The following is a 14,039-nucleotide window of genomic DNA, read 5'->3' as shown; positions in this document are numbered from 1 at the left end:
TTTATCGCATGGCAAACTGCAGCCAGGGACTTCTTCCACTGACACTGAAGGTGGCGCACAATAAAAAATGCCTTTTTATTTTTATTTGAACCCTGGGTTCTTTTTTTTGAGAAGGCACCTCACCTGTCTCAAACCAACCCTAACAAATTACCCGTGTCCCAAGGGACCATGAACCAGGCTGGTGTGTAACAATGAAATATTTATTTATTTTTAGAAATCAAATAATAAATCAGAGCAAAACACAATTTAGGGCAGCAGCCACCACAGTGTGGCAAAACAAATGCAAAACCTTATAGCACAGTATCTTCAAATTCTAACACTAAATACATACACCTTTAAGAGAAATGACAAAAAAATCACTTTTCTTCACAATCACAGATGGCAAATAGGTTATGCACTCCCCCTGCAACACTTCCACCCAAACACCTGCTGACTAAATTCTGTGTGGTTGGAAAGCAATGGCAAGGAGTCAGTAATAAAAGGGAATAATCGGATTGAAAATTCAGCCCACCACCCCAGAATGGGAGGCCAGAAACAAAATGAAAACCTTCAAAATGAGCAAAATTGCATACTCAGATTTTACTGGTTACTTATAGATCAGTTTACACTTGCGGTGGGATGGATTGGACAGAAATGTGTGTGGCAGCACTAAAGAGACAAGGAAGCTTACAGGCTACTAGTAGGGCACTAAAGCAACATGAACACAGGTCAAAAAATCGGTTTTGGGAAGGAAAACAATGCAGCAGAAATCACACACGGCCGAATTGCAATTCCTTATTTTACACAGGCTTTAAACAGGCAAACAGCTAAGAAATTGGGCTTAGCAGTCAAATTCAGAAATCGATTTTTGGAATGAGGAACAAAGGCACAGAACAGGTAGGATACTGGGGGGAAGGAATGACTCTTTATAGGAAGATAGTATGGGTTTTTCTCTAAGAAATGCAAATCAGATTTTAAAGAAAAGCAAAATACACGGGTAAATTCGGTTTTGGTAGCACAATGACTAGTTCCACCGAGACTATCTTTTGAGGACTATAATTATTAAAGAAAGGCACTTGACATGAGATGGTTGGGTTCGAATTGCAACCAGCTCATCGTGAATCTCTTTACAGGGGAATGAATTAATTATTTCAAATGATACTGGGGACTTACACAGATAACTGAAATGATTATAAAAAGGAATACGCTAACAGATATGGACTATCACAGGTTCTTCTAAGGAAAGGGTAAACAGAGGATACTGGCAATTTGGAAAATTACTAGGGTTTTTTGGGATTATTATAGGATATGAACAGGATGCAAGGTAAAAGAGCGGGATATGCAGGTTTTGGGTCCTGGATGATGTGATACTTACAAGGTACACTTGAGTTTGGTAAATTGGATGGCCAGCAAGGTCTCTGGACAGCGGGCCAAGGATCGGGTCACTGGGCAGCGAGATCAAGATATCTGGTTACTGGGTCAGCTGGGCTCTCTGGGACGGGAAACAGCTGGGCAAGGTCTGGTCACTGTGGACAGAGGGATGGGTCCGCTGGGCAAAGGGTCTGGTCACTGGATTCACCTAAAGGGAATCAGCAGCCTCTCCTTATTTCTCCCTGGTTTATTGGGTATGCCTGGATCTAGATGGGTGGTTTTGCCTGGGTCTAAATGGTCCTGCCTGGATGGACTTAGCTGCCTCTGGATCTGGTTTTGGAGTCTTGGAATCTTGAATGTTGAATGTTGAATATCTCTTGTGCGTCCCTGTCTCCACCTTAAATAGCCAGAGTAACATCATAGAATTTTATAATCTGGGGGGAAGCAACCAAGAATTAGTCCTATCCTAGGATACGCAAGCCTATCGGTCCTCCCACCTCCCTCCGGGCTGCTTGGTTCAGGGCAAGTGACATCAGTTTATGTGTGTGCGTTTTATGACTTGCTTTGTCTCACCACAATACATTTTTACCAAAAATAAGTTATGGAGCACAACTTAAAATTTCTACTAGTCACCATCAAGAGAAACAGATATGCATATTCCATACTTCACAGGGAATCGGACAGTCCGATCGCCAACTCTGTGCAAGGTAGCATCGTTTTTGTACACAATTTCAGCATTTATATACACAGCATAATGCTTAGAATTCTGCAAATGGCTACACAGATGCATACTAGTAGTTGCCATATTTTCATCAAGTTTAATGTCTGTGCAATTTATGCTTCACCCAGAAATGCATTTTTCCTGCCATTCCAGTTCACCACATGCCAGAAAGATGCCCATGGTCTCATTGTGCTTGCCAAAAATCCCAAGAAACTGTCATAATATCACATTGCTGCTTATTCAGATGGCAGGGAAAATTGTCTTAAAGTATAATGTCGTTTATTGTCAATGAGGTAGATTTGCCCTCGGTGTGGGCGGTAATACAAATCCCCACAGCAACTGTCTCTGCCAAGCTTGGCTGGCCACAAAAAACTTTTATGATGTCTTTTGAAGTGGTTGCTAGTTCCCCCTTCGGATGTAGGCTTGAGTAAATCGCACCTCACTGTTATGCCCAGCCCAACTGGCCTCCTGCCACCCAGTCTGACGAGTCTGTGAACTTCCACACCTCTGGGCCTTTCATGTACCCATGGGTCGCTGGTTCACTGGTAGAGGTAATTTTGTTCCCATGGGAGGAAGGGCACCTTTGAAGTGAATGCCTGCCATACGTGTTCTGCTGGTTTCCCAAATTTGATGTTTCTTCCTTTCAACAGAAACCAAGTCTTTTGGGGCATAGAGGTAATGTACATTTTAGAGCAAGACCCCCATTCCCCACATATGTAATCCTTTTTCTGTGTGAGCACATGCTGTAATTGTCTTTCATTTTGAAACAACATCCACCTGTTTTGCAACAAAGCACTGTTTTACAGTGGGTTAATTTTTCTTGGATGTCACTTTACAAATGCGGTTTTCGCCACACACAGTTTCATTTCACCCAATCTTCTGGAAGGCTTTTACAGATACGGTCAGTTTCTGAACACAGAGAGATATATTTCCAAGTATCTCTTTGAAACTGATATGGGAAAAAGAAACACTGCACTTTTTCCTTCATTTACTGCGGTTTGTGCGCAATGGTTGATAGCAAAAGATAACACGAGCCGTGTTTACAAGGAAATCTGAATTCTTTGGCTTTAAAGTGATTTCCTAGTACATCAGCTGTCTGGAAATGTATTGCCTTTCTTCTTGGTACTCAGCAGAAGTAAAGCATGACAGGGTGGGTTTTCATGAAGAGCACAATTTAGTGATGTTTTAAAAAATCAAATCACAAGCAAATTGCAAAGCCGTCTTGGATGTCATGTGTGCAGCTTAAGTATTCAGCAAACAGAACAGCAAATGTAGTTCCGTTCTGCATGTAGGTTATTTTCAGATGGTTTAAATGGAGGTAAAATAATGCAGAGCACTTATTTTGGTGGACTTTCTTGTATTCAGTGCTCGCAACACATGTGCTCCATGGAAAGGAAAGCATAGCCGTTTTTCCACAATATTTCCATGTGGGTTTGAGGTAAAGGGATGTTTGTTGTGGGCCTTACATATACCCCACATATTACATGGATAGACCAGTGAACGCACTTTTTCTTCTCCCCATCTCAAGCATTGATACCATTATAAAAATATGTGAGAAAACATCAATGTGAGAACACAACCCTGTCTGAACATGACATGTTGCAACTGAGAACACTGGGAAACTTTGCAAGTGATGCTGCAGAGAAATGGAACTGTAAAAATGTTAAAGAATGTTACAAAGGTAAATGTGACAGTGTGAAAAGTGGAGCACACAAATAAATACATTTGGGCCAGATTCTCAAAATGTAGTGCTAATGATGACTGCGAAGAATGAGCTTGTTAATTTGCCTACTTTTAGAATGGCACGTGTCACCTTACGCTCACAAGCAACCTTTGCATTTCAGGAGGAGCTGCACAGTGGCGCAAAGATTTGCTATCCAGTCCCCTTGAACACATTACTGTTGGGGGCAGTCCTGTGAAATGCTAAAAAAAAGAATGTTTGTCCCAGATTAGCCAGAAAGTCATGGGATCATTAGTTGAGGTTCAATAATTATTATAAGCTTTGGTTTCCCCTCAGGTGTGGAAGCCCTGCGGTCTATGAGTGACAGTACTGGAAATATGGAGTTTTTGTTGCCATGGCAAATGGTGGCATTCACGGGACCTAGCCATTGTACTTGGACATAGTTTTTGTAATTGTATGATGTTTATTCTCATTCCAAGATTTGTATATGCTTCTTAATTTCCTAGGTACCGTCAAGCCTGATTCTTGAGGATGGGTGTGTTGGACAGAGTGGCCCATGCCTTGTCCGGTTTCAGCTACCGAGGAGGTTCATCTCTCAGTTCACTGGCTGGAGGAGGTGCGTGACAGGCCAGACACACTCAACATTTTGTTTTCTAAGCATTTACTTTTGTATGTATGGCTGTTTTTTTAATGTTTATTTGTAGTTAGTCATATTGAAGGAGCCTGCAACTGCTTTGTCCTACTGAGTTCCAGGCTCCATGTCCGGATATGTGTGTGCTATTTGGCTACCAGTTATTCCCATTGGTAGGTGAGGAATGTGCTGAGGAGTCTCCATTAGAGAGTGTTTGTGGTGTGAAATGAGGAGAGGAGTTTTGTATTACATGACTAAGTGGTTGAATGTATGAATGAATGTTTCACTGGGTCCATCTGCTTGCTTCCTTCTCAATCAATGGCAACATCACCCCTGTCTCCAGCCATGTGAAAATGTGAGAGTGTAGCTAGAATCAGAACTATCCATGCAAACACATGTTAAGGCCCTTGCCTCTCCAGCAGTTCATTCCACCAAGCTCATCAACCTTAGCAGAAAATGAATGTCTTCTGATAACTGCCTCATGCTAGCCAGGGCTATCATCGACAGCAGCATGATTATTGCAATGCCATCCTCTCCGGCACCTCGACCAAAAACTTAACGAAACTTCAATTGATATAAAATAATGCCCATGGAGCAGTCTGGTGTATGAAATGAAGAGATCACATCTGTAAAGCGAAGCGTGAGGCTCACTATCTGCATATCAAAGCCTGTATTGAGTTCTAAATCATATCAATTACGCACAGATGTATCCACAACACTGCACCTACCTACCTTTACCAGCATAACTCCAAAAGTGACAAACCACGTTGCTTACGCTCCTCCACTACCCTAACTCTAGCAACACCAATATTCACCAGAAAAGGAGCAGGCGGAGCAAGCTTCACTGTCATAGCTCCTACTCTCTGGAATGAACGTCTTCCATGTATCCAAGAAGAGCAATTGTACCTAATCTTCAGAAAAAAACTAAAAACTGTACTGTTCAACAAATATGTATAATCCTTGTCCTACTATCCCATGTTTGTATTGCCTTTACTGTAACATGTACTAGCTCTGTGATACTTTCCGGTCTGGGCTGTATCAACAAATAAAATAAATAAAGAAATTAAGGTAAGGTATTGGATACTGTTTGTCCAGCAATGCTGAGTGAAAACTCGGTGTTTGTATATGGTGCGCACATGAGCAGCTCAGGGAATGTTGGTTAATGCTTTGAATGAATGTTTCACGTGGGTGCCATTTGGGGGCTGGGCTGTGTATAGATGAGGTTACTGGTGGGTGTACTATATCTTATATGTTTCGGAAAGGCTTGAAAAATACCAAAAGAGGAAACCTAGGAATAAAGCATTTATAGCTTGCTCAGAAGACTTTTGTTGCTCCATCTTATACATTCACAGTCAGACCTAACAGCAAAATCCTAGACTTATAACATGGCATTAAATTCCCTGTCTATCCATTCGCACAAATCCTCTTGAGCTCCCTTACCCACATCCTTTCACATCTTTACGCTGGGAAGCACTCTGTCCCCAACGCCATCCTCCCCCGCAAGGCCGTGGAGCCTCCCTCTCTGCCCATCATGCAAAGCTCTACAGAGACCCTCTGTCCTCTAAACTCAGTCCAAAGAACTGCTGGGCCACGTAATAAGATCAGCAGCAAGGTAACTCAGTGAGTCAAAGTACCAGCTGCTGATAACTATGTTCAAGTTACAGTGACCTAATCTACTCAGCCCTTGATGCTTGCGAGGTCTATGAACTGACCCAACAATGAATTTGGAAATTGTTGTTGATGTGTTTTACAGTGCTAGGGAATGGCAAAAAATATGATATTGAAGACGTTTTTAGCTGTCATTCCTGCTTTGCCCGTGACTTCCTACGTGACTTCTGTTCTACAAGGAGGGACAATTACTTATTGCTGGTAATTAGGTGTTAGCTGAGAAATGTGTATTCATCAGTGTTCCCAGGTAAAAATCCCGGGCCAGTTCCGGGCGATTAGGCGCCGTTATGTTGCATAATATTAACAAATATTGTAACACTTTAAAACTTGAGTATTGTGTTTTGTGCCATGCTTAACAATGCAGCACTACTATATTCCATTTCTACTGCATTAACTCAATGTTAAAGACTAGTGGATGTGTTGAATGCATCTTTGACATATCTGACACATGCGCATGTAATTGTCATGTGCCTGCATGATGTTAAGTTTGCATGTGGTCTGCATGTAAAGTTTAGCAGAGCACTCAAATGTAGACAGTTGCCCTTGTGGTTGATAGACTAATAGATAATAACCAACTCATGCTTTAGCACTGTGATCTACAAGTCGCAAGAAAAATGAGGTCCAGCTGTCATAGCCATAGATATTGCAATCCTTTGTGCGCCTGAATAGCCTTTATTGAATGTCTTTGAACTAGTCCTCCCTGCTAGTAATTGAGCAATCGCCTACATTCTAATTGCTATTTTCATGCAATGTAGTGCCCTTTTATTTTCATGTTTGTTCAGACTAGGGTCTGCTGAAAGGGCATTCACCCCACAGCGCTTCGAGGCTATAACAATGGCAGTTGGCGCTATACAAATATCAAGTAACATTGCATGTCAATTTAATACTTAATTAATAGAAAAATACAACACTGCCAAACACTTTTATTTGCTGCAGGTTATACCTTATTACTGCCCAGGGTGGATGCATGGACCACCCAGACGCTCAAATCGCAGGATGGATTTACTGATCCCAGCACTCATTTAGTGTGCGCTGGAAGCGCCGCGCATTTGCCCATCATTATTTCTGGATTGCTAGTCCTGCTGTCCTAAATTTCTCCAGATCTTCCATCATCCCTGTCCACCCCCCTTCGCCCTGGCACAACTAAGGGGGAGTGCGTGGTGGACCACCTGGCACCAGGAGAAGGCCGGGAACAAAAGGCCAACCTTGCTGACACCACCTTCTTGGCCTGGATTGTCGGTTTTATGTTCCGAGCATTCAGACCCCAAAGCGAAATCTTAGGGCCAGGTGTGTGTGTCTGTGTGTGTGTGTGTGTGTGCGTGCAACACATAGACATTTCACATCACTATCGGAAGCAAATGGCAGATAACAATATCCCAAAGGACCAAAATGAAATGACAATATCGGATTTTTTTCAGTCAACTAGATGTAGGGTATTCAGGTGAATAAGGTTAGTGCAACATGGAGATGAACTGTGGTATTTGACGCATTAAATCATTGCAAATTCAATTATGGAGCAATGCTTTGGGAGTTCTCCCCTCAACGCCGAAGTCTAAAGTGTAATTGAGTTTTTCTACTGATTTAATATCCATTGACAGGAAAATGAAAGCGCATACAGTTTTAAAGTGGCTCAAAATGAGACACAATGAAGGAATCGCAAAATGCATATATTTCGCTAATAAAAAATTGAAATCCACCATGCCTGCATTCAGGTTCAAAGACAGAGTTTAATGGAAGGATGGAAATGAATGCCAAGCTGAAAAAAGAACAATTTAGTAAGATGAAATATAATGAGGCAGTTAAAAACTGCACAACCAGAATACAGTGTGCACACCAAAATAGACTCATGACTTAATTTGGGTTTAGATGTTCAAACCAGCTAGAAAGGTCTTTTGGTTAGGGTCTATATTAATATTATAGTCGTGTTTTAAGAATGGACTATGTGTTTGCTATGTATGTTCATGCGTTGGTGCATTTTGTAAAGAAATTCATATGCATCGGTGTTACTTTTATACTTTTCATTTGTTAGTGTGAGATAATGTGTACATTTTTATCTTTACAGAATGTAAATAAACACTTTTCTGAAAAATAATCCACTCCAGTCTTGATTTTTAGGAGGATTTGTTATTATTTCTAAGATATCTAGTCATATTCATATATTGACCAGCGCATTACATGCTTTCATATTTTGCCTCAAATGTGTTTCAGTTGGGTTGTTTTTCATGTTGTGCTAGTGTTATATTTCCAGCATGATATGGTTTTACTCAGTATATTTGTACAAACTGTAAATGAGCCAGTGGCAACTGTTCATTTTCTTGAGGGTGGTCTAATAGCCACCGAGTGCATTGTGGAAGCCTGAATTTAACGGAATTGTTTGGGGAACAGACTTTTCTACTCCGGAGAAAGGTGGACAAATATTGGTTTCAAAATGCTGCATTTTACAGCACATTCTTTGTGAAACATTGGATCCACACCTGTACAATTCACAATCGGATTTGCAGGGTAACAGATAGAAAAATTCAATAACTGACAGGTCACAATCACTGTGAACATGTTTGCACCACGTGCCACATCATGCTTGGATCCAACGAACAGAGATTGTGCAGGGTGCCATAACATGCCACTCCCTATGCGAGAGAGGGTATGTCCAGACGTGTGTGCCTTGCTCTCTGCGCTATCGGGAACCAAGCTGCACCTCACTGAGGAGGCCAACAAGGCCGAAATATGTCTGGGCTTGCTTGTGTTTTCGTGCAGAAGGGACCTGGCATAGCAGTTCGGGCAGGGCTGCTCCCATTATGGGCAGTACCTAACTGATTTGCATATGGCTGGACCGCTTTTGCAATAGCACAGACGGGCTAAAAAACGGGGGTGCGGAAGTTTGCCCAGAGCAATGCCAGTGGTTCAGATTAATCCAAAACCTTCCACCCATCACTTTTTTGTTTTCACAAAAATTATATGTCAAGATGTTCAGGCCATTACTCTCCCTTCCCCAATATTTCAACACAAGACAAAGTGGTTCACTCGAGCATAACACACTCTCTGGCTTCTTTGGAAACAAGGATACAGTGCCATCACTAGCATCAGGGCCTTCTGTGTCCAAGTCTCTTTACTTATCAAAATTTTCTTGATTCCGAGGACCTGCTGTAGTAAAACAAAAAAAATGTTCCTTTCTTCTTAGAAGTACTCAATTCAGGTGATTTACTCTTCACCCTGGATATCTCTCAGCCAGGCTCAGATCCTTTTTATGCAACGATTTTTACTTTCGATCCCCCTCTTCCGGGCTCAGATCCCCTTCTCCAATGTTCAGAGAATATTCTTTTTTGGGTGAATGTCGTTTCACCCTGGATTCCCCTCAGAGAGGCTCAGATCCTGCCTCTTCCACAATTAGTCTCCCTCAGCCGGGCTCAGACCAATTTCAGTTCGCATTAACTATCAAAGACTTTCAAATGTGCACAGGGTTTAGGTTAACCCGTTGCAGGACGACTTCGATTTCACCATTCCTTTTAACACTTGCCACCCCTCAGTTGGATACCTAAGAGAGACCTTGGAATGAGCACCCATGTTGCGCCGTACCACGCTGTATACAGTATCTATCTTGACTTAAAAAGTTCAGTCACTCCTTTGATGTTGAATTATATTTGTGTTGCTCGTCACATACGCATCACACACTGTTCTCTCAGATTTCTCCATACATTGTTGCCGTTTGCAACCTTGGTTCTAACACAGACTGGTCTGCAATCAGTATCCCCGACTCACCAGCTGTGCTGGCTTTACTGGCGCTGCTTTGTTGTAGGATCCAAGGACAATACCACAGCGGCAAATGCTTCTCCCCGCCTTGGATATCGACGCAGGAGAGCCCTGGATACCTTTGACACAAATGCAGGTTTCTTAAGCTTTAATTCCAGGTCTTATGTTTCTTATTCTCGAAGGCTCGTGAAAGTAAAATTTTTTGGGGGGAAAATGTCATGGGCACTTGCCTCCTTGCAACCCTTGCTGTCTTTCTCTTCGTATTAAACTGACACCTTGGAACTGCTGCTTCCTTGCGTGGTTTGCCTTGCTCAGACTGTGCTTTCATGTTCCGCCTTTTATGTATGGGGGGAAGTGTGATGCACTAAGGTGTGTGTAATGATCATTAATTGCCTGACTCTGCATGGCCATTGTTTTGGGACATGTCAGGTATATACGGCTCAGGTGTTAGTCCATTTTCTCTCACAGTGAGCTGTCGGTGAGAAAGTGTTTTTGTCGGGAACGGGGGGCAGGGTGTTGAGTTCCTAAGTATCCTACCTGGTAGGATGGGGAAAAGGTGTTACAGGGAAGGGGGTACCGCATCTAACCATTGGGTGTCCCACACCCCGAAGACCCCTCATCCAGGTGATCCTCCCACACTGGTCCACCCCCAGGAACTGGATCCAAAAGTGATGGCAATGTCCTGGCCCCCTGGAGAAATGATCCCCAGGGACGATACCCTTCCCCTAAGCAATAGCCGCATCTGTTTCACAAGGGAACCGAGAGAGGAAATCCATGTTCCCTTTTGGTGCTCCACAGTGAAACAGTAGGGTTTCAGGTCTAAGAACCATCGCATGACTCGACGGTTAGAATCTTTTTGCTTGGTAATCCAAACTGGCGCAGAATGATCCGTAACAAGTGTGAACTTTCTTCCAAGGAGGTAGCATCTAAGTTTGATAATGCCCCACTCGATGGCAAGGCCCTTTAATTCCAGCACAGAGTAATTTTTTCACATGAGAAAAGTTTGTGACTCGTAAATAAGATGGGATGTTCCAATCTGTTGCAATTTTGTGACAAGACTGCCCAGTAAGTGAGGTGTCTGTTTGTAATTCAAATCCCTATGAGAATACGACAACATTTAGGATCATTTTCTGGCAAAGGGTTTATTTTTGTAACATATATCATCCTCGACAGTCCAATGAATTTTCTGGGGTTCAGCGTTTTTTAATTTGTCTGTTAGTCTAGCTGTTCTGTCCGAGAAGTTTGGGATGAATTTACGGTAATAACCGATTAACCCTAGGAATTCTCTGAGATCTCTTTTAGTTTTAGGTGTAGGGGTATCTAGGACGGCCTTCACTTTCTTGCGTTGAGGTTGGACACTAAAGTTCCCTACAAAGAAGCAGAGGTATTTCATAGCTGATTTGGCAAGGATGGGTTGGCAGTTAGGCCAGCTTCTCTGAGGGATTTCACAATAGTAAAGAGATGGAAAAGATGGTCTTCCGAGTTTTTGCTATAAGTAAATGACGATATCATCAATATAAGCTTGAGAGAGAAATCAGATTATTGCTGTAATAGTTTGTACATAAGTAGTTGGAAAGTGGCTGGAGCCCTGTGTAAGCCAAAAGGGAGGACTTTGAACTGGAACAGTCCCAGGGGCATCGAGAACGCTGTCTTTTCCTTATCAGGTACATACACTGGGACCTGCCTTTACTCTTTTGTTATGTCTACCGTTGATAGAAAAGTGGCGTTTCCGAGTTTATCAATAAGGTTGTCGATGCGCGGCATGGGGTGGGCATCGAAATCGGAAATGGCATTGACTTTGGCGGAAGTCTTGGCAAAGCCTCAGGAATGGTCAGGTTTGGTGACCAATACGAGAGGGGAGGACCATGGGCTTGAAGAGTGTTTGAGAACATTTGCTCACTTTTCCCTTGGGTGTTCTAATGTAGTGATAAGTGCCTTTCACTCTTCCCGGTGTCTCAGAGAATACATCGGGAAATGATATAACTAAATCTTTTAAATCTTCTTGTTGTTGGTTAGATAGCTCTTGAGGAATTAATTCTAAGTTATCTATTGCTTCTGGTACCAAACAGGATAGTATTGTGGCATTGGTGGCAGACAGGTTTTCCTTCCACTCTTTTAAGAGATGTACGTGATATAGATGGATCTTTTGATTCCTGTCAGGTTGTGCTACCTTATAGGTACAGGTTCCTGTTTGTTCCAGTATTTCATATGGCCCATGCCACTTACAGACACAGTTGTTTTCCGAGGTAGGCAAGAGGACCAATACTATGGAAAACGATCTTCAGTTTACCTTTTTGTCATGGGTGAACTTTTTCTGGATGTGGGCCTTTCCCATATGTCCATATAAGTATAGAATACATTTCGAACATGTCTCATATACTCTCTCAATCTGGTAGCAGTTTGCAAAGGAGGAATGGGTGCCTCTTCTGTTTCTTCCCAGGCCTCCCAGAGCATGTCCAGGACATCTCTAGGTTTCCTACCATAAAGTAGTTTAAAAGGGGAGAATCCAGTGAATGCTTGGTGGGTTTTCCTCACTGAAAATAGTGCCCAGTGGATCACACGTTCCCGGTCCTTCTCATCCTTATCTACCAACTTCACCTGTTTGGGGTGGTAAACTGAAGTGCATAATGTGGTAATATGGAGCAGCTTCTTGACTTCACCCACGAGCTTGCTCATGAAATTGGATTCTTGATCCGTCAGGATTTGATTTCCTTAGGAAAGCCAACCCTGGGAAAATATGGTAGGAGGTGCTTTAGAATCTGCTGGGTGGTGTTGTTTCCGCATGGGGAGTGCCTCGGGGTATCTGGTCGCGTAGTCTACAATCAAGAGGACATATTTTTAACCCAGTCTAGATGTTTCTAAAGGTCCTATGATGTCCATCCCAATTCTTGAGAAAGGGACTTCTATTATTGGTAAAGGATTTAGAGGGGCAAGCAATGGGATGTGAGTATTGGTTCTCTCACATATTTCACATGTCTGAATACATGTTTTTAAATCAGCATGGATACCTGGCCAGTAAAACTTCCCATTGATGTGAGCCTGGGTCTTCAATTGTCCTAAGTGTCCCCCTGTCAGATGGGAATGTGCAATCTCTAGAACGATCTTCCGGTGGGTTTTGAGGCTTACTAATTAAATTTTACTTAGACCATCTGTGGAGGTTTCTTTTTCTTTTTAGCAATCTTTGCTTTAAAAAAAAAGACTTTCCTTCTCTACTCCCACCCCTTCAGGATCTGCTTGTAAGAAAGCCTCAGCGAGGGCTGGGTCATTTTGCGGGGCGAATGCCAGGCTGTGAAAGATGGTAAGCTCATCTTCCCTTTTCTTTTCACTGGTAGATGGCTTATCAGCTTCCACAAAGCCTAAGGTACCTATCTCTGTTTCTTCTGGTTTACTCTCTTTAAAATGAGGAAATCAAGCCTTTTGAAAAATTCCTTATGCAATTTTGTCCCCCCGATATACTTCAAATGGGATTTCACCATGGTTCTGTAAGAGAACCTTTATGTATCCCCGGAAGTCGGGATCAATGATGCCTGCTAGAACATCTTCACTGAACTTCCAGGCTGGGACACATTTCTGGACCAATCTTGTTGGGGCATTAAAACTAAGTCTGTGGGAATCATTCCTCTTTTCCTTGGAGGTATAGTAGCCTCTCTGCTGCTACAGATATCAACGCTATTGATTCTTCCATGACAACAGGGGGGTCTGAAGCTCTATGACTAAGGTTCTGGAATTGTATGGTTCCCCAATAGGTTTCAATTGAGTCACATCCCACCTCTGACACCACTTGTAAGGAAAGCGTGGTATCAGCACCTATTTCACCTTTGCTGATTGTTGTAAATACATTGTACTAATTGTAAGTGCCTTGGAAACATTTTTTTAACATGTGTATGTATCACAACTATTTTTTGTATGAATTATTAAAATTGATTTTATGTATACTGTAGGGTTATTTTTGAACCATTACAGTAACTCGTACTGTCAAAACAGTCTCTATCTCACTGTTTAACATAGATCACACTACTCAGAATCAGATAGAGACAGCACTTAATTATTAGCTCCATAAGTGCAATCCAGGGTTCCTCTTTTATATCTAAAACATCAACAGTAAAAAATGCACAAGTGACCACAGTTCAAGGGTGTTTATTGAACTTCAACAAGGGTGTGATGAATGCCTATCTAATCCTAAATCTACATATGGGAGCAAGCTATGACCATCATATAATAATAATGCAGTCCTAGAGGAG

Source organism: Ambystoma mexicanum, chromosome 5p (assembly GCF_040938575.1).
Source record: "Ambystoma mexicanum isolate Mex_15411 chromosome 5p, UKY_AmexF1_1, whole genome shotgun sequence".
Taxonomy (NCBI): domain Eukaryota; kingdom Metazoa; phylum Chordata; class Amphibia; order Caudata; family Ambystomatidae; genus Ambystoma; species Ambystoma mexicanum.
The sequence above is the reverse complement of the archived record's forward strand: the minus strand, read 5'-3'. Positions refer to the sequence as shown.